The 25,736-nt window shown below is 36.6% G+C and overlaps 1 pseudogene; it reads left to right on the top strand.

Moving 5' to 3' along the window:
* LOC149256762 (F-box protein At1g67340 pseudogene) overlaps positions 1 to 25,313 on the top strand; it is an 85,219-nt pseudogene extending 59,906 nt beyond the window's left edge.
* The last annotated feature ends 423 nt before the right edge of the window (positions 25,314 to 25,736 follow it).

Below are 25,736 nucleotides of genomic sequence, written 5' to 3'. Positions count from 1 at the left end.
GGATGAAACCCGTCGTGACGCCACTTTGGCTAACGAAGCCCATAAGAAACGAGTCAAGGCGCAGTTCGACAAAAATGTCAAACCCCGTGTCTTCTCTGAAGGTGACTTGGTCTTGCTTTACGACCAAGAATCCGACAAATTGGGAGCAGGAAAATTTAATTCCTTATGGATGGGTACCTATATTGTTAAACGAGTGTTAGCAAAAGGAGCCTACGAGTTAATGGATTATGACGGAATCCCACTGGCGCAACCCCGCAACGGGTTGTACCTCAAGCATTACTATGCCTAAGTAGTAACCTGAGTGCTTTTGTTGTATTTTGTTTTTGCTAAAGTGTTTGTTTCGGTTGAGTAATCCGCCTTTTTCATTTGTTGTAGATGTCGAACTTTTCTGAGACATGTGTGGGATATGCTGACGGAGCGAGTCGTAGTTCGAGGGATCTATCCTCCGTAGCCTGGGCCATTTTTGATCCAAGCGGCGAGTTAGTGAGTTTCAGAGGTGTGTGTATTGGGAAATCAACGAATAACATCGCTGAGTATAGCGCGTTGATAGAACTCCTCTCTGATGCCATCGACCATGGTATACGCCGACTAATCGTCAGGCTAGACTCACAACTTGTGATATTACAACTCAATGGTATATATTCGGTCTGCAATCCAGTTATTTATCGAATGTTTCTAAGGGTTAATATTTTGGAAAGACAGTTTGATTCAATTCAATACCACCATATTTCCAGAAACTTGAACACATTAACCGATTCATTAGAAAACGATGTATTAGATAGACATTTGTTACATTTATAAAAAGAAATGCATCAATGTTATGCAAGTGGATCACGTAAATCAACCAGAATAAACCTCGAAAATAAAAATATATAAAAGTTGTTTAGCGCTTATACATAATGTTCTGTAACCAAGACAAAATTGGTCGCATGACCCAAAAACTCAAAAGTGCTAGGGGGCACCCTAGCCTAGTGGTGCTCATGATAGCACGTCACGGCCTGTGCAATCATGCGCAAGAGACGAGTCCATCGTCTAGGCACCCCAGTAGTATGCCGCTGCAACCGTAAGGGTAACTCATCGATCCGTACATCCAGAATACCGAGAGTAAGGCTCTCCACCTGCTCCTGCATAGCTGTAAGGGTCTCAGTGTCGTCAAGGTTGCGAAGGATAACTCTCCTAGTAGGCTCCACTGTCGGGGCAGCAACTGGCGGTCTCGGACGAACTACTGGACAAACAGGACCAACATCTGCATGCACCCAAGAGTATGATTAAAAGTCTTGACAGAATAAAGCACAACAACATTATGAATAAAAACAGTAAACAATGATATGGTCAAAGAGTTTACCAATAGCGCCCCACTGTTCGCCGTCCGGTAGCACCAAATCCAGATCACCTCGTATATTCATACCCACATATGGATACTCGGAGAAGACCATCTCCTGGCGCTCGAACCACCTGAAGAAGGCATCAGTGAAAGTAATCTGAGGTTGACCAACATGCCTAGACATGTGATCGACCCACCTCTGCATGCGTGGCTCGGTCGGAGAAGGCAAGTCGAGTACAATATACTGAGGCTGCATCAGTGGGATTTTCTCCAAGGCGAAGGCAGTCACAATAGAACCAAATCCAAAGTTCTTCAGCTTCCCATCCTTTACCTTGGTCAATTTACTTTTCATCTGAACAAGTACTGCATCACACCAGTTGAATGCTTTCGGTTGGAGACACTCTAAGGCGTGCTGCACATAAGACCTGTTGGCAACATGTAAGGATGCACTACCGGCCATCCTACCAATAGTATACAGTATGGACTTGAGAGACCTATCAGTAATCTCACGGATAACAACTTTGCCATCTCTGCTCGGCTGGGAACCTTCCCTGCAGTACTGGCGAACATAGTCTCTCACGGAGTCATTCCCCCAGGCCGAACTTGACAAAGAAATGGGGGCACCCCGCCTTGACAACCCAGTCAAGAAGTAAATGTCTACTATGGTCAAGGGGATGGTTTTTCCCCTAATCTGGAATACTTGGTTGATGGGATCCCAAGCATCAAGCATATACTGCAGCAAAGTAATCTGTGCTCTCATGCTAGAGATACGGAAGAACTTCAGCAGGCCACAGTTCCGCAGTGCGTTTACCGTGACAGGGTCATGGAGAGCAATCATATCTTCTTCTTCATGTTCTCGTTCTCGCCATGTAAGGGACATTTTGCTCAAAGGTTCCTGCAAAACAAACAAGAGAATGAGTAAGATCCTGAATTTGATGAGAAACTGGCGAAATTTCATCAAAAAATGTGCTGAAAACTCAGTTTTTTGAGCCCAACGCAGGCAGGCAGTGTCCTACCTGCGTTGAAGGTCAGGCTGCCTTAAGGCAGCTTGACATTCAATGCAGGTTTCGAATGGGCAACCTGCGCTGAAGTTAGGGCGCCCTGGGAAAACCCCTTAGGCTCAGAAAAGCTGGAAAACAGGCACAAAATAGGAAAAGGAAACCATGAAAAGAAAGAGCTAGGGTTTAGCTCCTACCTGGTCCAGACGGCGCCGAGCATTGTCCACAGAATCTCCCGAAATAAGCTGGTGAAAATCAAGGGGGAAGAGGCACCTCCAAAGCTCCAACAAACCAAGTGCAAATGAAATGATAAAATGAGAGGTAAAAACAATTTTTAATGGCTTTTTACGTAGTTCAAAGCAAAATATTAGGGTTTTCATCTCATGATTATGTATTTCTAACTAAGTTTGATGCAGCAATTGAAAATGCAGTACTATCCTTGAAAAGAGAAAAGCTAGTAATGGTAAAAAGTCAAAATTTGACCATATAAACGAGCAGTTTTAGCATAAAGTTCATGCTCGTTAAAAAATAAACGCAAGATCCGAGCAGTTTTAGCACATAGTTCATGCTCATTAAAAAATAAACATAAGATTGAGCAGTGTTTTGGCGCATTCAAGCTCGTTAAAAAATGAACCCATCCCGATAAATAACCATTAAGTATGTAACCTGATTAACCATGAAAGCCTTGGTCGTGTTTGTGCACCTTCACCTCCACCGTTCATTTGGTCGATCGTTTACCTCCATTTGATTGTTTACCCATTTTGAGGAACAGCTGCGAAGAGTGATTTCACCTAGCCATCCTTGTGACACTGCCGTGATTGGAAAACTCCAACCTGTACCTGGAATCAGCTGCTAACCCTGTTCATCACTCGTTCCTCAGAAGACGAGTCTTCTTTAAGCTCTTTTCAACTGACTCGTAAAATATGAAAATATTGCCGAGTTTTGGCCTTCCAGCTCGTTAAACGACCGGAAGAGCTATGCCTCCTCTAGATTTTAATCCTTTTGGACCCGAGGGATTATTGCACAAAAAGATCGAGCACTTGTTTTGTTTGGCTTGTTAAAACTATCGAAAACTCATCCCTTCTGTATTGTTTTATACTTTTTCGGACTTAAGGGATTAGATGACGAAAAAGGAATTGTGGAGTTAACTTTATGTACCTTTTCAGACTCTCTAAAAATGAAAAGGGCCGAGTTTTCCTTGTCGTTAGACTCGTTAAAATCACTAAATAGCGACAAACTTGTCTTTAGGCGAGAACGAGTTTCACTATCACTAGGCTCGTTAAAACATAGCGATGGGCTTGCCCGAAGGGCAGGTTATAGAACAAGCATATGTTATCCTCGTCAAGCTTGACAAAAATAAAGAGGTACTGGTCAGCAATGACTGGGGAAAAATTTGGAAAAATCAGGAAGTCTTTTGATGGTAGCAAGTCGCTCTTGAACATGACACTTTTCCTCCGTACCACATCGGGTTGGGTTGTTTCATTCACCGGTCACATCACCATGGTCTTTGCCACACCATCCATACTTGGGGTAATGCTACCAATCCATCACATTAGTGTCGCCATATGTTCAAGAGAAGTCGTTCAGAAAGAGTCAACCAGGTCCCATCCACTGCCATACATTATCCTTCATCCATTCATGACCGCCACCCTGAATCATATGTCACATATTGTTTTCACCTCCACTAAAATCATTGGCTCCGTTCCATGTCACTGATGTGGGATTCATTAAGGCCCTCCTTTGACGGATCGCTTCTTGTCGACATCAGCTCATTATCCAAGAAGTTGATCTAGGAACAACCCCCTCAGTACTTTCAAGCTTGCATGCCTCAATGGCAAGTTTCTCACTTCCGGCGATAGGTATACATCAATGACCTTCGACCAGAAGATTTTTCGTGGTGTTCGACGCCAAGTCCTTTATTCACACCATGTGAATTGTACTGCAGTACCTTGAGGGTCATTATCATTATCGGTGATTCCTCTCGCGCTTGTTAATGGTTTACATCATTGGCCGGTAATCAAGCGATGTCTTTCCATGTTCGACTTCAGCGCAATTCTCACATGGATTGACTTGTACTTAGCGTGAAGATCGAACGAGTTTGAAGACCTCGGATCTAGTTTCATCCATCCGGGCTGCGATAATATATTCAGGAAAATAAAGACATTTGACATGTACATCATTGCAGCAGATGATCATCCTTCTCAAAGGATGATAGTTTCGCCAGAACTATCAGTCTACCATCAGACAATCGTCTGTTTTATGTACCAAAATGTATTTATAAAGTTGAGCATGGGAATGCCCACCTCAGCTAGATCATGAAAGCAGTATGAATCATAATGTATTGTATTGTATCTTATTACAGGTCTCCTCCCAACAAATGGATGAACTTCGGACTCCCCTGGATAAAGCATTTCACCCGATAAACGGCCTCATACTTTAGGGGGCAACTGTTATAGACATTTTTGTGCCTTGCATCACTGAGCATGAAATGTCAATAATTAAGGGATCCAAAGTCGCTAAACATGTTGTTCCTACCCCTAGAGGAACAAGGCCAGCAAACCACAGGAGTTTACAAAAGTTCTCCACCTGAAAACACTCAAAAACAAGGCAATTCTGGATCATGTCAACTGCTCCACTGAGCATATGCGCTGAATGTCAACTGCTCCACTGTCTACCTGCGCTGAATGTCAACTGCAAAGAAGGCTACCTGCGCTGAGCGTAACTGGACAAGTGGCAGACTCATTTCTCAAGGTGTCAATGCCCAGGAAGCTTCCAAAATGACACTTGGATCAGGGAATTCGACTGGTGATGAGTAAAAGGTTCCAAATCTCCAAGTGGAAGCAGGAACCTCCAAGTGGACTCAAGAACTGAAGTGGGAGAGGACACTAGTCAGCTCCATGCAAGCCTCAAGCTGACTCATCCTTTCTCCAAAACTCCTATATATAGATCTCTCGCGTGAGGTCTAAGGAGGCTGGATTGTAATTGCAAAGAATTGTTGTTGGTTTGTGGTTGGATCATTGGGTGCTTATGCTTTGAAAGGGGCTGAAGAAGGAATTCCATTCTACTGGGAAGAAGATGCTGGGTTGGAACCCTATGGGTTGTATCTCTTCCTGAACCTTGTTTATCAATCAATAAAGCTTCTTGGTTCTTTCCTATATGCTGGTGTTTATTGTATGATTTGCATTAGTGTATTTGATTTACTTCTAATCCTGAATCATTTATGAATATGTATATTTGCCTTTGTATTGTGTCCTTCTCTTGTTGCATGTAGCTGTTCTCTTGTCACAGGTAGCTGTTCTCTTGTGATCTCGTGGGAGCAAAAGCAAGGAGGCAAGTAGTTGTGGACACACAAAGAGGAGAGGATTTAGATCGAGGGACAACCGGAAGATAACGGTAAGTCTACCAATCTCCTCTCTTTCATATTTCATAAAGGAAGAAACCGAAGTAGCTGCATTTGTTTGTTGCTAAGGCACTATCACGCCTTAGGTGGATAGGATCGTCCTGCATAGGCATTTTTCCCCACAACACCATGCACCAGAAAAATGTGAATCAAAGTTTAGATAGATTTAATAACTTGCATTATTATAACTACTTCCACAAGTTACTCCTATTATCCATGAGCATATAGATATTAATATCTATTTTGTGGACCATAATGTTTTAGGCTGACCATATAGCATATAGCATTGTTTATGATTTACACCTCGTGGCTAACATGAATCACAAATATTTAAAAATATTTTTTTTAAACAATATAACCATTGAAGATGAGGAACCCCAATTTCCAAACACACCCAAATAGCTTAGAACCAAATATAGAAACTACATGGGTACCAAAATCCACATACCAGAACTAGGAAGTTGAATGATATACCTATGGAATCAATTCCTTGAAGCACAGAAGTAGGGCGTACAATGACGAGTTCAAAGACTGGACCAAAATTCGTATTATGTAGAAATAATATGAAAATCATTGACACTCTCCAAATGAGCTCGAAATAGAAGTGTGGGTTACCACAAAGCATAGTCTCTTAACCAAAGGATGGCCTAGAAAGCTTCTTGAGGTCAGCACCAGACTACCCCAAATGCAAGTGCATAAAATGATAGAGTGGGAGAAAGAGATGACTATAGTTTACATTTCCCTATCACCTTCAGAACCATCATACTTCAACCATGCATTTAGCCATTTGTGGTATTAATAAATGACGTGTTGTGATGAATCAGGAAAGAAAGGAAAGTTGTTACAATACCATTAGAAGCCTATGGAATGACAATTAGTATGTCTGATACCATTCTTAATGAAAATGCTCCTCTCGTAATCCCTCCCACCATTAATGCTTGTATCACTAGATATACTCTTGTACTCCATAACCGAACCTCTGCAAGCTCTCACAAACGTATCCATTGCTACAATAAGGTAGAGTGAACATACGAAATATTGTTTGTGGATACTGAAAACATCAACCTTCCCACATTGAAAATGACAAGAGCATAATTGGTTTGTGTGACCCTCATTACTATTTATTATGCCACCTTGCATGAAGAGAGGGATAGTTGGAAAATCCGGCATGCGCTTCAAACCTATCTTATTTAATTTCACGTATTCACACTGTCGAGGATCCAAAAATATTTGTTTTGCGTCAAATTTTTTCAAATTTGCATGAAACCCCTGAGAGTGTTAAGCCCCCTTTGCAACATAATATAAGGACAAAGCACATTCCATATGTGTATCTAGGAAGCCCATCATTCCTATGACCTATATCCACCATGAATTTGTTAACCTAGTAATTTTTGAACCATAACAAACTTGAAACATATTGGGAAACTTAATAAAAAATTATACACTCTATATTGATGTATCCACATTGCAATGTCCATAATCTTTTGCAAGTAATACATTTAATCTTTGTCTAACCTCCATTTTGTCCTGTAGAGGCTAAGGTAGATCAATATGAATATTTGGAGAAGAAAAACCCATGTCTTCCAGATAGTCCACAACTCCATTCATGTATCATTTAGTATGTAATACTATAATGTAATCATAACCTCTCAAAAGATAGGAAATATTTGACGGGAGTCCTTTTGGTTGCAATCTAGCACAACTTTAGAAACCGTATGTCCATTGATAATTATTTGTACACAATTAACCACCATTAAGGAATCCCCTACAATCTATAATAACTTGTATCCTTCTCCAAGAGTAATTTGAAGTCTTGTTTCAAGGGACATGAACTTCACATATTTTTTACCATCTACCCCACAACACTTAGCATAGATTCTCAATGGATTTGGTTTATCATCCTAGAAAATCCCTCCAAACCTTGCAATACCTAGATTTCCTTTAGAATCCACATCAAAGTTTAATTAAATAAAATGAATAGGATGAGGCCTATGACTTGATGTATCAACAACTTCTTTAGTCAGGATCCCTGTGGATTTTATGATTACCATTATTTTAGGTAGCCTTATATTTCGAAGCATAGGAGCCTCCATGACTTCAAGCTCGTGATCTTGTGATGTCCAGGGTATGATCAAGAGGGTTTCTCAAATGTTTGAGAAGATTTGATCCTGAGCCGTTATTGGATTTGTCTTCTTATCCCTGAAGATTCAGTGATTACACTCCTTCCACACATTCCACAAGATAAATCCCAATGTAAAGTTCCTAGCTCTCTTAATAATTGGATTCTTGAAACGGCTTATGAACCTTTGAACCATTGTTGCCTGAGTGATCTCAATAGGTCCCCAGAAGTTGATAAAAATTATAGGAAGGAGTTTCTAGACTTTTATTGCATAAATGCATGAAATAAATAAATGATATAATGATTCCTCTTATTTACCACATAGATAGAAAAATGAAGGCCATCTCACATGTGAAAATATGGTTCCATGCAATTAACCATAAGAAGATAGATTTTTTGGCCATTTGACATCAATATATATATTACTTCCACAATGATGCCTTCTCCAATCTGTTATGTACCACAACAATTGAATATTCCTCTTTAACGGTGAAGGAGCCTGTAGAAAGAGTTCCCCATCTCAATATTTTAGAATCATATTAGGATCTGATAATCCTTTGTGACAACTCCTTATGCAATATTTCCCAATGAAGACTCTATATAAATTTGACCCAAACTTTCTTTTGTTTCCAAGATCTCCAAATATTATTATCCCTATCTCCTTGCCAATAATTTGCTACTTTTGTAAAACCCATATGTTTCAAGAGTATTTTCACTTGACTAACAATAGGATTGTCCTTCAACCTTGACATCTGTTTCCATGCTTCATCCCAGAAATATGCCTTCTCTCCTGACCTAATATCCGAGAACACATTATTTTGTATAAATATCCAACTGATATTCACCCAAACCCATAAGCTGGAACCTATAATATTTTTATCATAATGAATCTTGTCTTACTATGTATGTAACATGAGATATTTCCTTAACCAAATTTATATCAAAAGTTGCTCCCCTCCTTTTATCCGTCGCCACCAAACCTTAGTGCAAAAAGTAGTATTCATGATTTCAGGATCTCGTAAACCTAGGCCACTTGAATGTTTGGTTAAAATAAGCTTCTCCCCGCCAAGTAATGACCATCACCTAGCCTTTTTGGCTCCTTTCCACAAAAGATAAGTCCATGAAGATCAGAATTTAGCTGCAACAATTTTTGGAAGAGGCATAGCCACAATTTGATATACAAGAATGGCTTGTAAGACTGCCTTAGTGAGAACTAATCTTCCTGCTAAATTAAGGGCTCTAAAGGTCCAAGTTTGAATCTTTTTTGACAACTTTATGACTAAATCTTTCCACCATGGTGTCGCTTTAGGATATAAAACCAATGGTATCCCCAAATATTTAACACGAATTGATCACGATGGAATGCAAAAAAGTTTGTAATATGAATTTGGATAGAGTCTTTACAGTTAAAGAAAAATATATGGGCCTTCTCCCTATTTATGACAGTCCGTGAAGCTTCAAAAAATGTCTTCAAAATATTTTAAATTCCATAAGTTTCGTGAAGAGTGGGTAGAAAAAAGAAACAAATATCATCTACAAATTGTTGGTAAATGAGTGGGATATCCTTACCAAACAAGGAGAGACCTCTGAGCTGACCTTGTGAGTGGGGTTTCTTTAACATTATGCCCAATCCTTCCATCACTAATATAAAGAGAAAAGAAGATAAAGGGTCTCTGTATCTCAAACCTTGAGAGGAGTGAAAGGTTAACGATGACGACCCATTAATTAAAATTGACAGGAAAGGGGAGGAGATTAGTGAATTAACCAATGTAATCCATTGGGACGAGAACTAGGAAGCTTGTAACACCTATATCAAATAGGTGTAACATAAATGATCATATGGTCTAGATAGATACAATTTAATTAACATACCTCGCTTTTTTGTAGTCTTGAGAGAATGAATAATCTCCAAAGATGTATAAATTCCATCCATGATTTTCCTGCTTTCTATAAAACCTATTTGTTCAGGTGAAATAAGTAAGGAGAGTAACGACTTCAAATGTTTCATCATGATCATAGAGATAATTTTATATGTCACATTGCATAGAGATATTGGGAGAAAACCTTTTGCATCCTTTGAGCAATCTTATTTGGGTATCAGGGAAATAAATAAGGTGTTCAATCCTCTCCATATTGACTATGATTGCTTGGATTCCTCCACAATTTCATATATCTCATGTCTTAAGAATGACCAAAATGCTTGATAAAAGTTATCCATGAAACTATCAAGTGTAAGTCTTTGGTTTTAGGCATGCCCGTCACCACCAATTCCACCTCTTCTAATGAAATAAGTCACATTAAAGCTATGTTTTGATCCACTATAATTAGATGAGGGACGGCTTGTAAAATCCGATTGAGGTGATCCCAATGATTATTGTAAAATAGCTAATTAACTCCCGAATGGAGAGTTATCTAAAATTAGAGAGTGATTTAACTAAGCGTTGAGTAAAGTCATGTTAAGTCATAGTTGAATTTAGTGTGTGATTTCATTTCAAGTTATTTTAGGCGAGTCCTTAGTTGGAAAAGGTTAAATACCATTCACCGGGTTCATTGCAATCATCAAGTTTTGTGTAATCAATAGAAGAGATGCAACTCATTTTTTTGTGTGTGAAATTTGTGTTTTGGATCCTATGGATTTCCAAAAAATTGATATCAGACCCCAGGAAGCATCACAAGATTCGTGGAGCTAATAGAGCCAGTCAAGAAGAGGGGTAAGTGAAAAATAGGGGTGATTTTTTTCAGTTTGCAAAATTGTCGAATAATTAGTGTGCAACAAAATTGTGGAATAATTAAAATATTTTTAGATCAACGCTCCTCCCCTTCTTTCATAAACCGCCATAACCTTAGTGAGTTGGATTGCCTTGATGATATTATGAAATTGTTATTACTTGGAGGAGGTCTAGTCTTCTCTTACTAATCTATGAAGGTGTCTTCTTGAGAATATTAGCATAACTTCTTGGACTAAAAAATTCACACTTCTTCTAGTTTTCACTTTGACTTTTGAGGACAAATATTCCCCTTTCAATTTTTTCTTCAAATTTCTCCTTTGTGGACTTGGTCCTTGCATCATTTTTGCATGAAGGTTCACCTAGACTTGATATTTTGTAGATGACAATGTTATCTATCTCTTGCAAGCTTTTTAACCTTTTATTGAGCATGTTGACTTCAACCCTTAATGATACAACTTCCTCGTCATGCTTCTTACAATCATATTTCTTCATTTTTAGTTGGAATTTGGTCACTTCCTCAATTCTTCTTTCTTGTTCAGGTTGGGTCTTCAAGGAGATAATTTCTTCTTTAAGCCTTTTCTCTTTTTGATAAATTTTAGTTTGTAGCTTGATCAATTCCTCAAATTTTAATTTAAGATGACTTGTGAGTAATCTCTTCTCTCACTTTTCCTCTTTTACCTCAGTCTTTAAGCTAGGAGCTTCCTTTTCAACTTATTTTGAATAAATATCTTCTATCCCTTCCTACATATATTTAGCTGAGGAGAAATGTCCTACCTTCTCTTTTATAGGATCTAATAATCTTATTAGTATGGTATCCATTGATTTTGTTTTGTATTATTTTGAATCCATTTTGGTTTTATCTCGAGTAAAAACTACAAACCATATACAATATAGGGCTTTCAAATAGGTCTCCATAGACATGCTCCATTATTCATAGTCTATTCCATCAAATATGGGAGTTAGTGGAAGCATGAAAACTAGGTCAGCTTGATCTTCATTAATGACTTTAGTATGTTTTGGCATCTTTGAAATGGATGAGACATTATTTTCCTTTTCCTTGGAGCATTTGGAGACTAGAATATATGCCTTTCCCATATTTGTTCCTAAGATCTACCTTCCAGTTGTTAGACTATAATGAAGGAACTTGCTATGATACCAGTTGTTGGACTATAATGAAGGAACTTGATATGATACTAGTTGTTGGAAATACTGGGGGGGGGGGGGGGTGAATCAATATTTCAATTTTCATTACAATTTAGTGTCATGGATCATTAAATAACCATATCACATCAAAGGAATACAATATTTATATTAGAAAAAAAATTTCTTGAAGAAAGATACAACTTTTTTGCTTAGCGCCACCATTCCAACCTTCTACCCTTACAATTTGAAGATAAGATTAGGAATTTTTCAGCTCCTATTTTAGGTCTCCTATTTTAGGTCACTTGAAGCTAACAAATTCTATCGTACCAAGGTGTCTTGGGAGTAAACTCCGGTCTCATTCCAAAGCTCATGAGACTTAGTTCGAATACTAGAAATTTTCATTTTCTTCTTGGTGCTAGTCAACATAGAGAGATAATTCTGGTTATCGAGGGTGGGATTGATCACCTACTTATAGTAACTTAGCTTCCTTTTACACTCTTGCTTCTTAGCATCCCACATCTTGCCCTTAAAAATGGAGGTAATAATATCTTTGACACTATCCTTGCTTCCCACGATGATCTCCTCCTTAATCCCCCAAAGGTTGAGCCAAGATTGAGCATCATGATGTCACTCACACTTGAGCTGCATGTGTGGGTTTTGACTAAAGTTAGAAGCAATTTTTGGGAGCCTCTTGGATTCTGTTAGCATTTCATAATTTCAAGATTGAAGAAAAAACCATGGAAAAACTGCACAAGAAATAGGAGGCTTGGAGGGTAGAGGAGAAGGTTGTGAGAGCCTTTGACTGTCTATGAGCAGCATTGTTTGATTGCAGAGAGAGCAGAATAGCTTGTGAGATATAACTTGAACAAGATTTCCACTTGTGTGATAATATAGAGATTGGGGTTTTAGGCTGAGGCTTTCCCTGGGTTATTTCTTCTTGTTATGTGTGATTGATTTCTCATTCTCAATTATATGTGTTCTCTTGATCTTGCTTAATTTGATTAAGCTTCCGCAAAGTAAGATGTAAATCTATCTCTCATTCTGTAATAGTTGTGTAAAATATGAAGTAGGTTATTGCACGTTGGCATATTAGGAACACAAACCTCCTCCGTTTTCTCATGATTCATCTCTTATTGGCCACAATATGTTATGCAAAAGTATGACTAAACAGGAAAATTTGGGAAAATATGTCTACAAAGCTTCATCTGTATATCCCAAACCATAATGGCTGTTAGAAAACTGAGATTTTTTTGTACATGAGAATGTTGGAAGGAAAAACCTCTTTCAGTTTGTGAAAATTCATCCTCATTGCTTTGAAAACACTGTTTGAAGTCAATGTGGCATATAGGAAAAAGCATATATTCAACTGATCACGAGACAGATGAATGACGTGGATGCAGGAAAGCTGCAACTGTTTAAACCCATGTGACAAAATCCCTTTTTGTCGTTTTCAACCTTATAATAAAATCAAACTATAGTACCAAAGCCTTTATTACGGTTTTATTTAATCACATTTAAATGATGTGATTAGCCTAATCTAAACATACTTAATTATCCTCTAATGTTGCATTTCATCTTGTAATCATAACTTTTTATTTTTCTTAAGGTTTTGACCTTTTCTGGAAATAATTTACGATATGGAATATAATTTACAATATCAAAAATATAATAATCATCATATATAATCAAGCAATCCTATAAAAATTATAGGACCCTAACAGTGGCTCCAGTTAGGGATGGCACTTCCTAGTGAAGTGTCAAGAACATCGTAGGCTAGTAGCTTGATCCATTGGGCTGATCCCAAAATCTGTAACCGGTTTTGCCATAAAATCTCTGCTATTGAAAACTATCAAACTAAAATCAAAACCGCTCTTCACACCGAAATCTGAAATATACAATGAACTGAAAGTCATACTACAATATGAAACTGAAACTGGAAAGAATGCTTTGAAAAACACAAATGGTCAAGGTACTAAGCTTATTTGCACTCTGATGCCTACTTTAATCTGATAAAATCATTGCCATATCAAGTGATAACAAACATCGAGTGCAACCATTCAAGAAAATGGATACTTAACTCAAGCTTCATTCTACTTCTTTAGGTGGAAAAATAAATTCAGAAAATGACAACTCAACTTTTCCACTAGATCCAATTTCTGCATTGATGAATCTCAAAAATTCTCCCTTAAGTAATGAATGCAATAAACTGACCAAAGGATCATGGAAAGCATGCAACATAATATCTTCATCATGTAAATCTTATTGGTCTTTAATCACCGAAGAAAACACTACATATTGAAATGTTCTTGTGGATCAAGAGGATTAAGCTCTATTGGTTCTTCTTTCGGATCACAAGACTGTTGTAAATCAACAAATGAATGTTCAACAATATGCTCAATTACCTTTACTTGCTGATTAGTACAAGGAATTTGTTCTTTAATTTGATCTTCTGCACTTGAGACAACCACAATGTTAATGTGTTCATCCATGGTATCTGAAATATCTTGTTGATTTTCATTGTTGTCCTCTTCTTGATGAGGTTCAGGCTGTTGAATTTCTTCCTTTACCTCTCGCTGACCAATTTGTCATGGTGCTACAAGAATTATTTCTCGTGGGGAATCTTCATGAACATATATACAACATACATCCTCAGTTTCTTCCTAAGGGGAAGAAAATTCAAGAAAGACTTCTACTTTTTGTTCATAATGTTGAAAATGATTGCCATTTAAAGCCCCTAGCATTTCATTGTTTGTGGATTGATCATCATCATAGTAATCTTCTAGATATTGAATAAAACTTTCAAAATGATCACAATAGTTTTGAATCAACAACAAATATGGATAATCCGCTGTGTATTTCTTACAAAAAATAGTATGAAAATGCTTTAACGAACATATACTAGCAACAGGAAGATTTTCGTACCAAGATCTAGCCTTTTTCTCCAAAGTTTCCATAAAAAATTTCATAAGGCAATCTTCATGAAATTATATTTTAAGCTTACAGATGTCAATATGAAACCTCAATAAATGTACAATATCATCATCTCCTTTTTTATCTTTAAACAATGGAAGATACGTTAATCAATCACTATTGGGCATGGGATTTGGAAAACCTAGAATTCTTGATCTGTCAATAGGAGCATACATGCATTGTGTTCTTGAACTCATTTTTAAAACAATCAACAATGGAATGGGGTCACGATAAGTGCTTTACAACTCTATATTCTTTTATAAGGGAGTCTCCATGCAAAATTTGAGCTCCAGATTCTTGAAACATGGAGTCGCCAGGTGAATAATTCAGCCTTCTTATGCCTAAACACTCTCCACCATCATCAATCAGATCTAGAACTTGATACACTTTTCTGAGGAAGATAAAATTTCCTCCCCAGTATGGTTTCCACTATGTTAGCCTTCTGTAATTTCAAGGCTGAAGAAAAAACCATGGAGGCAACATCAAAACCACTTTCGAGTTTAGGATCTAGCCCTCCTAAACTCAGAGAGGGATCTCTCTGTGAGATTTAGCTTTGTTTACTTGGAATTTCAGCCTAGTTATTGGGCTTAGAGTTTGGTTTTTGAATTAGTTTTGTTGGAACAACAAGGGAAGGCCATTGGGAAATGGAGTGAGAAGAGCTTAACATGATCAATTTGCAGAAGTATCAAGTTTGAGTGAAACAAGGAAATCTAGGCATACTATTGGATCTTTTAGATTTAAATGAAATTAAGTAGAAGAAGGGAAATGGATTCAATTGAAGCTAAAGAGAAATTAACAATTCTTTAACTTGATATGAGAGGAAAACATGTAGAATTAACAATAGCCAAAATAGGGCACTATAGGTAACGAATCCTATTTATCATGGCTTTTGTTGATTGATTCAAAATAGAGAATACATCAGCATGATAGACAGAGAAAATAAACAAAGAACAATAGATTCACTTCACCAATAGTTATGACACATGAATCCTGAAACAACTTGTCTTGTATTACTGCAAAAGGTCACTTGAACTCAGTTAACAATTTCACAATGAATGGTAGTCTTTCTCATTACAAATCCCAACAACTATTACTTCGAATTATGAAATATTTATACAGATTCTAAACTAAAATACCTTGATAAAAATCTCAAGATATTTTTACAAATATCCCAAATTGTTTTATACAAATAGAAATGAAATGTAGGAAATTCAAAACTAAGGTATCTACTTGGCACTATCATTATGGATTTCTGCTGACCAAGAAGAGAAATTCGAATTTGATTGCAACTCTTATTTGATGAGGTGGCTAATTGTCTTTGAACATTTTCTTCCTGAAATCCTGCAAAATAGGGTCCGGTCATCCCTTTGTACATCTCAATTTGAGATAGAAATATACAAAGTGAGAGAGGTTATTGTAGATAAATATGTTCTTGAGATAAAACTATCTCAGTTTCCCAAAATTCAGCTCTAGCGGTTCCCGATATTCTCTGCAAAAAGGTGTCTCAAACAAGACTTTGTAGAGTCTGAAAAATACGCTGTAAAGATGTAAATGTATCTCTCATTTTGTAATAGCTGTGTAAACTATGAAGTAGGTTATGAACACAAATGTCCTCCATTTTCTCAAGAGTCATCTCTGGTTGGCCACAATATGTTTAGCAAACTTATGACTAAACAAGAAATTTCGGGAAACTATGTGTGTCAAGCTTCATGTGTACATCCAAAACCATAATAGTTGTTAGAAAAATGAGAGAGGTTTTTGTACACAAGGATGTTGGCAGAAAAAACCTCTTTCAGTTTCCGAAAATTCGTTGTCATTGGTTTGGAAACAATGTTTGAAGTCAATGTGGTGTATAGGAAAAATCATATATTCAAATCATGAGATAGATGAACGATGTGGATGCGAGAAAGTTGCAACTGTTTAACCCCATGTGACAAAATCCCTTTTTGTGGTTTTCAGCCTTATAATAAAATGAAACTATAGTACCAATGCCTTTATTACAATTTTATTTCATCACATTTAAATGAAGTGATTAATTTAATCTAAACATACTTAATTATCCTCTAATGCTTTTGTCAAGCATATTTTTTTATTTTTCTTAAGGTTTTGATGTTTTTTTGAAATAATTTACAATATCCAAAATATAATAATCATGAGCTATAATTAAACAATCCTATAAAATTGTAGTACCCTAACATATTCCATATTATGAAGATTCTTCTTTTACATTAGATATCTAAACATAGCCACACTTTCAATGGGGGACATGCCATCTTCTATCAAGAGGATAGGATAAACAATATTTTCCTTGATCTTGAGGTTATAGATTATGAATTGTGGATTTAAGACATCTGTGGTTTATATCTTTTGACTCAATTACCGGAGAATCCACAGTACGAACCATTTTCTGTCAACGTTTCAAATCCCAAGTTGGATCCATCATCAGGACTTTATGAATAATGATTATTCATAAAGTTCTAATGATGGATCCATATTGGGATTTGAAACGTTGACAGAAAATGGTTCGTACTGTAGATTCTCCGGTAACTGAGTCAAAAGGTTATGAATTGCTTTTGTATCATCTCAATATATCTCCAAGACTCCTTAGTATATTGCACCCCCAAACTTCACAACCTTATAAGAGAGTGACTAAAGCTTCAAAGAGGAACCTTCTTTTACTCCAAATCTAAATATTGACTCACTTACAATTGTTTTCAAGATCATACTAAGCTTTAGAACCTTCAATAATTATTTTTTTGATGTTATAGTTCGAGTTGAGCTAATGAGGAAAGTCAATAGCCAAACATTTATAGGAAGAAAACTACTCAAGACAATGGTTATCATAGATGAAATTACCATGGGCTATCTTTTTGGATTTAATAATCATGACTTTAGTCTTGTGAGTATTAACTTTCATACCCATGTTGGAGCAATAGACATGAAGAGTCTTAAGTTTCTTATCTAGGTCACCATGGCTCCTTGCAAGAAGAACGATATCATCAGCATAAATGAGAGGAGTAATGAGAATATCACCGAGATCCGTGCCTTTGAAGCCTACAGTTTATTTATATAAATACCCGAAAAGGTGGGGGAAAGGGGACAACCTTTGATTAATCGCTATATTAAAATTAATATCTTTAGAACACCCTTCATAATCCTCAATTTAGGAGAAAATGAAAACTTATTTATAGAGACACTTTAGAAATCTTTTCAAAATTCCACAAAACAACAAAAAAAATCAATTTTGTATTATGACATTCCCCACCGTAATCCCAAAGGTGACAAAGTGATTGATAATAGAGTAATATTAATACAAATATATCCAATCAATAATATGTTATAGTACATCTTTTTATTCACAATTATTATTATAAATTTTATTATATATATATATTACAATACACTTTCATGAAAGCTTAGGCTATGTTATACCTTACTTGAAGTGTTTCCACCCTTCTTAGTGTGCGTGGAAAATTATACGTCCAACCTCCATTCTAGATTTGTGTCTGTAGCTCTATGCGTCGAGTTGCGTACTATGTGGAGCGAGGACAAAAAGAAAAATATTTAGCCCAACGTAACGAGCTACGAGCGTAGATTTTCGGCTGGAAAAGTTTTTCAGCAATAAACAGCGTCCGTCTATGTAAACGGTGACACCAAGCAATCATATCAAAGAGCTAAGAGAATCTGTAATCAAGATTATAAATATTGTAGTTTGGATAACGGAGAGATTTACTTAATGCAAGGATTTACTTGTTTAAATCTAACCATCACATATACATACAAATCTAACCATGAACATAGTCCATATATAATTAGATGTAGATGTAGTTAACAACAAGAAAAAAATAAAATAATTGGACGTATTAATCAATGATTTTGTTGGAATATCGGAACTTGTTAAAAGCTGTTCTGTAATTTTTTTATAATTGAGTTAATTATTTTAAAGAATAAAACAATTATAAAATTTTATAATTAAAAATAAGAAAACTAGTTATGATTTTTTTTTGGAGTATATAAATAGTATGAGTTATGACTCTTATTTTTTTAAATATGGTTTTTTATAATTATTATTTATTAACAACAATTAAAATATTGATTTTTATTTTTAATTTGAATGATTTAGGATATTTATGTGATTATATTTGTTATTACAAAATCAGACTTCTGATAGGCTACTGATCAGGAAGACTTTGAGTAACTATTTCAAACCAACTTTTCGCTGAGGCTTAGCTTTGTCAACCTGAGAGGGCTCTCTCACTAGGTTAAAGATTTTGATAAAGATTAGATCGCTAACTCTATGAAACAAGAGAAAAATATGAATGGTTGAACATGATCAATAAACATCCATTGGGCTTATGGAGTCAAGAAATGCTTCAGTATGACAATAATATTAACTTTACATGGAAGTCAGGGCATCTGGAGTTCAACATATCAGTAACACATCAGAAATATGTAGGAAGTCAAAGTCTACAAATACATGAAGGAAGTTAGAGCATAGCCAATGAGTTCTAAGTAATCATGCTTTCATACTATTGCAAGCAATGAAATGAAGGCAACCATATGGGAAATTTAAACATTGAACTCTTTCTGAATCTTGAGGAGCAAAGCCAAATCATTGTATTACATTAAAACACAGTCTTACACGAAATCACAGTATGAGTGTTCTTTGAAAAATTTCCAACCCTTAGTGCATTACATCTCTTGTCATATATAGAGTTCATTACAAGCTTGGATTCCTTCCTCCATCATGAGGGGAATTCAAATTTCACTTGACCTGACACCTATTGATACTTAAACAAACTATTAATTACAACTAGTTGTTAACTAATAGTTCTAGAGACCTAATACAACTAAGAGTGTAACTCCTTATTATGACTAAACCACCTTAACTAAACATTAAATGTATTTTTTGACAGCTGCAACCTCATGAGGTCGAATTTGATGAAGCCTCCCACGTTGTCACCTTACTACTAATGATAAACCCTAGAAATTAGGGAACATGTTTCCATGTTTTTAGGTTTAGGATCCTTGAAAATTGGCACGTGGGATAGAGCCTTTATCTTCTCATCCATGACATATTTATGAAACTGAAGGAGGTTTTTTTATTCCATACTGTCTAAAAAAAAAACCTCTCTTGGTTTTTTAAAACACTTCTCCATCTGCCCAGAATCTGTCCTTGAAAAACACATGTAAAACAGGAAAAATCGGTTCTCTGAAATTAGGGTTTCAAAGAAAGCTTAGTATCTCCCAACTGAAAATACTTATGAAGAAAGTGAGATAGGTTATTGTAGCTGGAGAGTTTATGAAAAGAAACCTCCTTCAAAATTCCAAAATACCTTTTCCTGTGACTAGAAATTGATCTTGAAAAAGACTGCTAAAACGAGAAGACAAAGCTTGACTTTCAACAGTTTCATAGCGCAAGTGTAACCATAAATTCCTCCCACCTCAGAATGAATTTGAAGAAACTGAAAGTGGTTTTTGTAGTTCCGTATGTTGGAAAAAAAAGCCTCTTTCAATTTTCAAAATTGAGTTCTCAGCTGCCTAGGAACCCTTCTGGAAGTTGACTATTAAAAGCAGAAAACAGAGTCTTTTATGCTGAAATAGGCTTTTTCAAGGGTTTCGTAGCGCGCTACAAAAACTCCTAGTTCGATGAAAATTCTAGGTTTTGCGCTACGAAAACTCCTAGGTAGTTTCATAGTGCATGAAAACGTTGACACAATTTTGACAAATGGAAATTTATGTGTGATGTGGGACGTTGACCTTATTTGACAATACCAACAAGGCTCCCTTCTAGGTCTTAGACTCTAAGTCAAACCATGGAAAGACTAGACCAAGACTAACACCAAACCTTTGGAATCCAACTGATGTTCAAAATTTAGGAATTTTTTTTTGAGTGATAACAGTGGCTCCACTTGGGATAGTGTGCCCTTGTGGTACACTAAGAACTCGTAGGTCCAGTGCTTCATCTTCTTATGATAAACAAAAATTTATTTGACAAACATCCCCTTTAAGCTACTTGGGCCTTCACCTTGGGCTTAAGCTTGATGATCACTGTAGGAGAAAGAAATCTATATCTACTGAAAAATGCTCAGTCAACCTTGAGCTTGTTTTCATTTTCCTACCTACCTAACCTATCAATTGCGAACTTCTTTCAGCTCAATCAATGTGAAATTTCCAATGTAGCCAATCATTTATCTTATTTGATATTTTAGTTTTTTGACTGCATCGGAGTTCAGAGCAACTATGATATTGTGATGACCACTGCCATTGGAAATGCCTGTGATCTTCATAGAAAAACTGAAACACTGGAGAGTAAAAATCTTCCATGTATCTAGCTATAGGATCCCAGAATACATGATTAGCTTGATGATCCTCATAACATCCTGTTACTTCTAACAACTGATCTTTAGTCACACAACATTTATTTGACAAGTTATCCAACTGCTTTTCTAAATGATTCCCACAAACAATGTAATTTTCTTCATTATTGAGATCATTCTTTGATGTAAGCTGCTGCAAGGAATTACAAAAATGAACAACCTTTTCCTTTGCCTAAGGGTTATAAAAATTTCTTCCAGTATTTCTTCTTGGTGTTTGTAATCATTTTCATACTCTTTATGATCAAAAGACTGACAAGTTTGCTGCATCTTCACATTAATCTCAGAGGATGTAACATGGTTTTCATAAGTAAACCCCTACTGATTTTCATGTTGCATTTCATGGGATGTTATCCTTTCTTCTAGTTGTTGAAATGTATTGTTATGAAGAGCCTCTAAAATTTCTTCATCCATAAATTCATCATCATCATAACAATCCTCCAAACACTGAATAAGACTCAAAGAATGTTTACAACAATCTTTGACCAACAATAAGGAAGGATGACATTCTTTATACATCTCATAGAATTCATCATGGAAATTAGCAAGAGAATATAATGAACCATTTTCCAAGCTTTTATACCAAGACCATGCTTTTCCTTCTAATGTGGTCATAAACATCTTCATGAGACAATCTTCAGGGAAATGAACCTTAAGACTGCGTACATGCATATGGAACCTAACCAAATGAAGAGTAGCATTGTCTTTCTTTTCATCTTTGAATATTGGAAGATCCTCTAACCAATCAACCTTTGACATAGGATTTGGAAAACCAGGGATGTGAGACCGATTCATAGGGGCATACCTGGCATTCATTCTTGCAATAGAACTCATCTTGAAACTTCATCAAGCTACTGAAATTCTAGCAATGGAGTCACCTTCCAATTTGTTATTTGATGTGTGGAGTCGCCAAGGTAGTTTGCAACCTTAAAAATTTTCTGAGCTCCTGCTACCTGCAGAAGTTCAACTTCTTGATTTCGGTAATGAATAATCTTCAGACTCCCGGCAGATGCACCAAAATGTTATCACAAAATCAGACCCCTGATAGGCTGCTGATCAGGAAGACTTTGAGTAACTATTTCAAACCAACTTTTGGTTGAGGCTTAGCCTCCTCAACCTGAGAGGGCTCTCTCACTAGGTTAAAGATTTTGATAAAGATTAGATGGCTAACTCTATGAAACAAGAGAAAAATATGAATGGTTGAACATGATCCGTAAACATCCATTGGGCTTATGGAGTCAAGAAATGCTTCAGTATGACAATAATATTAACTTTACATGGAAGTCAGGGCATCTGGAGTTCAACATATCAGTAACACATTAGAAATATGTAGGAAGACACAGTCTACAAATACATGAAGGAAGTTAGAGCATAGCCAATGAGTTCTAAGTAATCATGCATTCATACTACTACAAGCAATGAAATGAAGACAACCATATGGAAAATTTAAACATTGAACTCTTTCTGAATTTTGAGGAGCAAAGCCAAATCACTGTATTACATTAAAACACAGTCTTACACAAAAGCACAATATGAATGTTCTTTGAAAAATTTCCAACCCTTAGTTCATTACATCTCTTGTCATATATAGAGTTCATAACAAGCTTGGATTCCTTCCTCCATCATGAGGGGAATTCAAATTTCACTTGACCTGACACCTATTGATACTTAAACAAACTATTAATTACAACTAGCTGTTAACTAACAGTCCTAAAGACCTAATTCAACTAGGAGTGTAACTCCTTATTATGACTAAACCACCTTAACTAAACATTAAATGTATTCTTTGACAATTGCAGCCTCATGAGGTCGAGTTTGATGAAGCCTCCCATGTTGTCACCTTACTATTGATGACAAACCCTAGAAATTAGGGAACATGTTTCCCTGTTTTTAGGTTTAGGATACTTGAAAATTGGCACGTGGGATAGAGCCTTTATCTTCTCATCCATGAAATATTTTACAAAACTGAAGAATTTTTTTGTATTCCATGCTGTCTAGAACAAAAAACTCTCTTGGTTTTTTAAAACACTTCTCCAGCTATCCAAAATATATCCTTGAAAAAAACATGTAAAACAGGAAAAATCGGTTCTCTAAAATTAGGGTTTCAAAGAAAGCTTGGTAATTCCAAACTGAAAACACTTATGAAGGAAGTGAGATAGGTTATTGTAGCTGGAGATTTTATGAAGAGAAACCTCTTTAAAAATTCCAAAACACCTTTTCCTGTGACTAGAAATTGATCTTGAAAAAGACTGCTAAAACCAGAAGACAAAGCTTGAATTTTAGCAGTTTCGTAGTGCAAGTTTAACCATAAGTTCCTCCCACCTCAGAACGAATTTGAAGAAACTGAAAGAGGTTTTTGTAGTTCAGTATTTTATGAAGAAAATGCTCTTTCAGTTTTCAAATTGAGTTCTCAGCTTCTCAGGAACCCTTCTGGAAGATGACTAGTAAAAGCAGAAAACACAGTGTTTATGCTGAAATAGGCCTTTTCAGGGGTTTCGTAAAGCGCTACGAAAACTCCTAATTCAGTGAAAATTCTAGGTTTTGCGCTACGAAAACTCCTAGGCAGTTTCGTAGTGCATGAAAACGTTGACACAAGTTTGACATATGGAAATTTATGTGTGATGTGGGACCAGTGATAGGCAAAACCAAAGTGTTGACCTTATTTGACAATACCAACAAGGCTCCCTTCTGGGTCTTAGACTCCAAGTTAAACCATGGAAAGACTAGACCAAGACTAACACCAAACCTTTGGAATCCAAATGATGTTCAAAATTTAGGAATTTCTTTTTTTTGAGTGATAAGAATATTAATCATGTGGAATAATTGGGCAATTTATTTAGTTTGGTCTCTTAATTATATTAGTCTAGATTCATCTTAACTTGGGATGTATCAATGGCATCAAATCTCTTTTGGTGTAAATATTTTTTAAGTTCTACATCATATAGTATTATTTATGGTGGGTATATTATTGGAATATTAATTCCTACTTGTCTGAGTTGTGTCTTTCTAACTAGAGGACTCTGTTCCTATCTATGTTCATAGTTTGGTGTGTGGTTGAGATATTCTCTTAACCAACAGATTGTATGTCCAAGATAGTTTTCCTATCTTGAGACAATACTCTCTATATATGTAATTCCATATATTATTAGTAATATATAGATAACTTTGTGAAATTATATCATGGTATCAGAGCCCTGAGGGCTTGGCCTCTCATGGGCTTGGCCTCTCCTTGGCTGAGGGAAATAAGAGAGTATATTTTTTTTAGTTTTAAGTTTGTCCATCGAACAAGGTTCTCAAAGTCGAGGGAGCCTGCTGTGAAATATTTCATGTTGCATGCTCGTGATATGGAGTATTTCACGTTGCTTGAATGAGGTCGCTTGAAGTCTGTCTCAACACTCGAGGGCTCAATTGGATGAGGTGAGCATGGAGAGCCATGGATGTGAGCCTCTAGGAACCTACAGTTCATTGCTAACACTCATATATTTTTTTTGAAACTTTTTGCTGATGCAGGCAATCAAGAAGCCTGTTACATGCTTGGCATGATTTGATTCTATTGCCTGATGAATAGAGGATCGGGCTTAGGTTTAATGGCTAAAGCAACAATTGCATTGCACCCATGCGCCCTGTATTCTTTGGATGTTATGAAATTCAATGGAAGCGGAGGATTCAGAAAGGACAAAGTCCTAAAGGCTAGAGTTGTTATATGTGCCAAGGTTGCCGCCATAGGATATTTAGATGCAATGAGAGAGCTCAGTCATTGTTTGAAGGATGGGTATGGCATTAAAAAGAATGTCGAACATGGGCGAAATTTTCCTCTAGAAGCAAATGCAAGAGAGGCAGCGGCTGCCACAGAAGCATATTGTTGCATGCACGGTTTCGATTATGCTCTTTCAGATGGATGGAATCCATTCAGCAAGAACAGGAGCTCAATGAGCAGCCTCCATGGTTGTTGTCACAAAAATTGGAGAATCACATCACAAAGTGATTTTGGGTGCAACGCATTGCCTGCAAATTTTCATGCAATAAACACATTCCTGGTAGAATGGTTTGCATTGCATCCGCCGACACAGGGGTTAAGACTCTGCTCTCATTCTCAATGCGGGAGGTCAGAGACTAGAAAACATGAATTTAGGAGATGTTCTGCATGTGGGTCTCTACACTATTGCTCCCAGGATTGCTAGGCTTTGGACTGGAAAATGAAGCACAGATATGACTGCAATCATGTGGAAAATTGGGATGAACAACAAGAGTGAAAATCGTTGAAGAAGGATGAACACAATATGACAATTTTTAAATATTTTGTTTTCTCTAGTCTTGGGTAAATTCTGACATGACCCTGTGCACAAAAAGAGAAACATAGGGGTTGGGCATTCCCACTTGGAATACAATAATTAATTGAGTGTTTGAATTATGTTCCAGCTCAACAACACTGTAATCACAGATGGAGTTTTTTTTTATGGTAGTAATGACAAGGATTCCAAGGATGTCAATGTTGGCAAGAAAATGGGTGAACTTCAGCTCCCGGTGGCATTCATTTCTCATCTCTGGTGAACATGATGCAGAAGCTACTGCCACGGAAGAGGTGGCTGCTCCACTTAGATAGGTCATATTAATTGATTGGTCATATTGAAAATCATAGAGCATTTCCAAGAATGTTCAACTACTCTGGTCATCGG

The sequence above is a fragment of the Pinus tabuliformis genome, chromosome 7 (genome assembly GCF_031772625.1).
Source record: "Pinus tabuliformis cultivar Carrire ecotype Pingquan chromosome 7, CPIR1, whole genome shotgun sequence".
NCBI classification, from domain to species: Eukaryota; Viridiplantae; Streptophyta; class Pinopsida; order Pinales; family Pinaceae; genus Pinus; species Pinus tabuliformis.
This window is presented reverse-complemented; position numbering and strand designations above follow the sequence as displayed.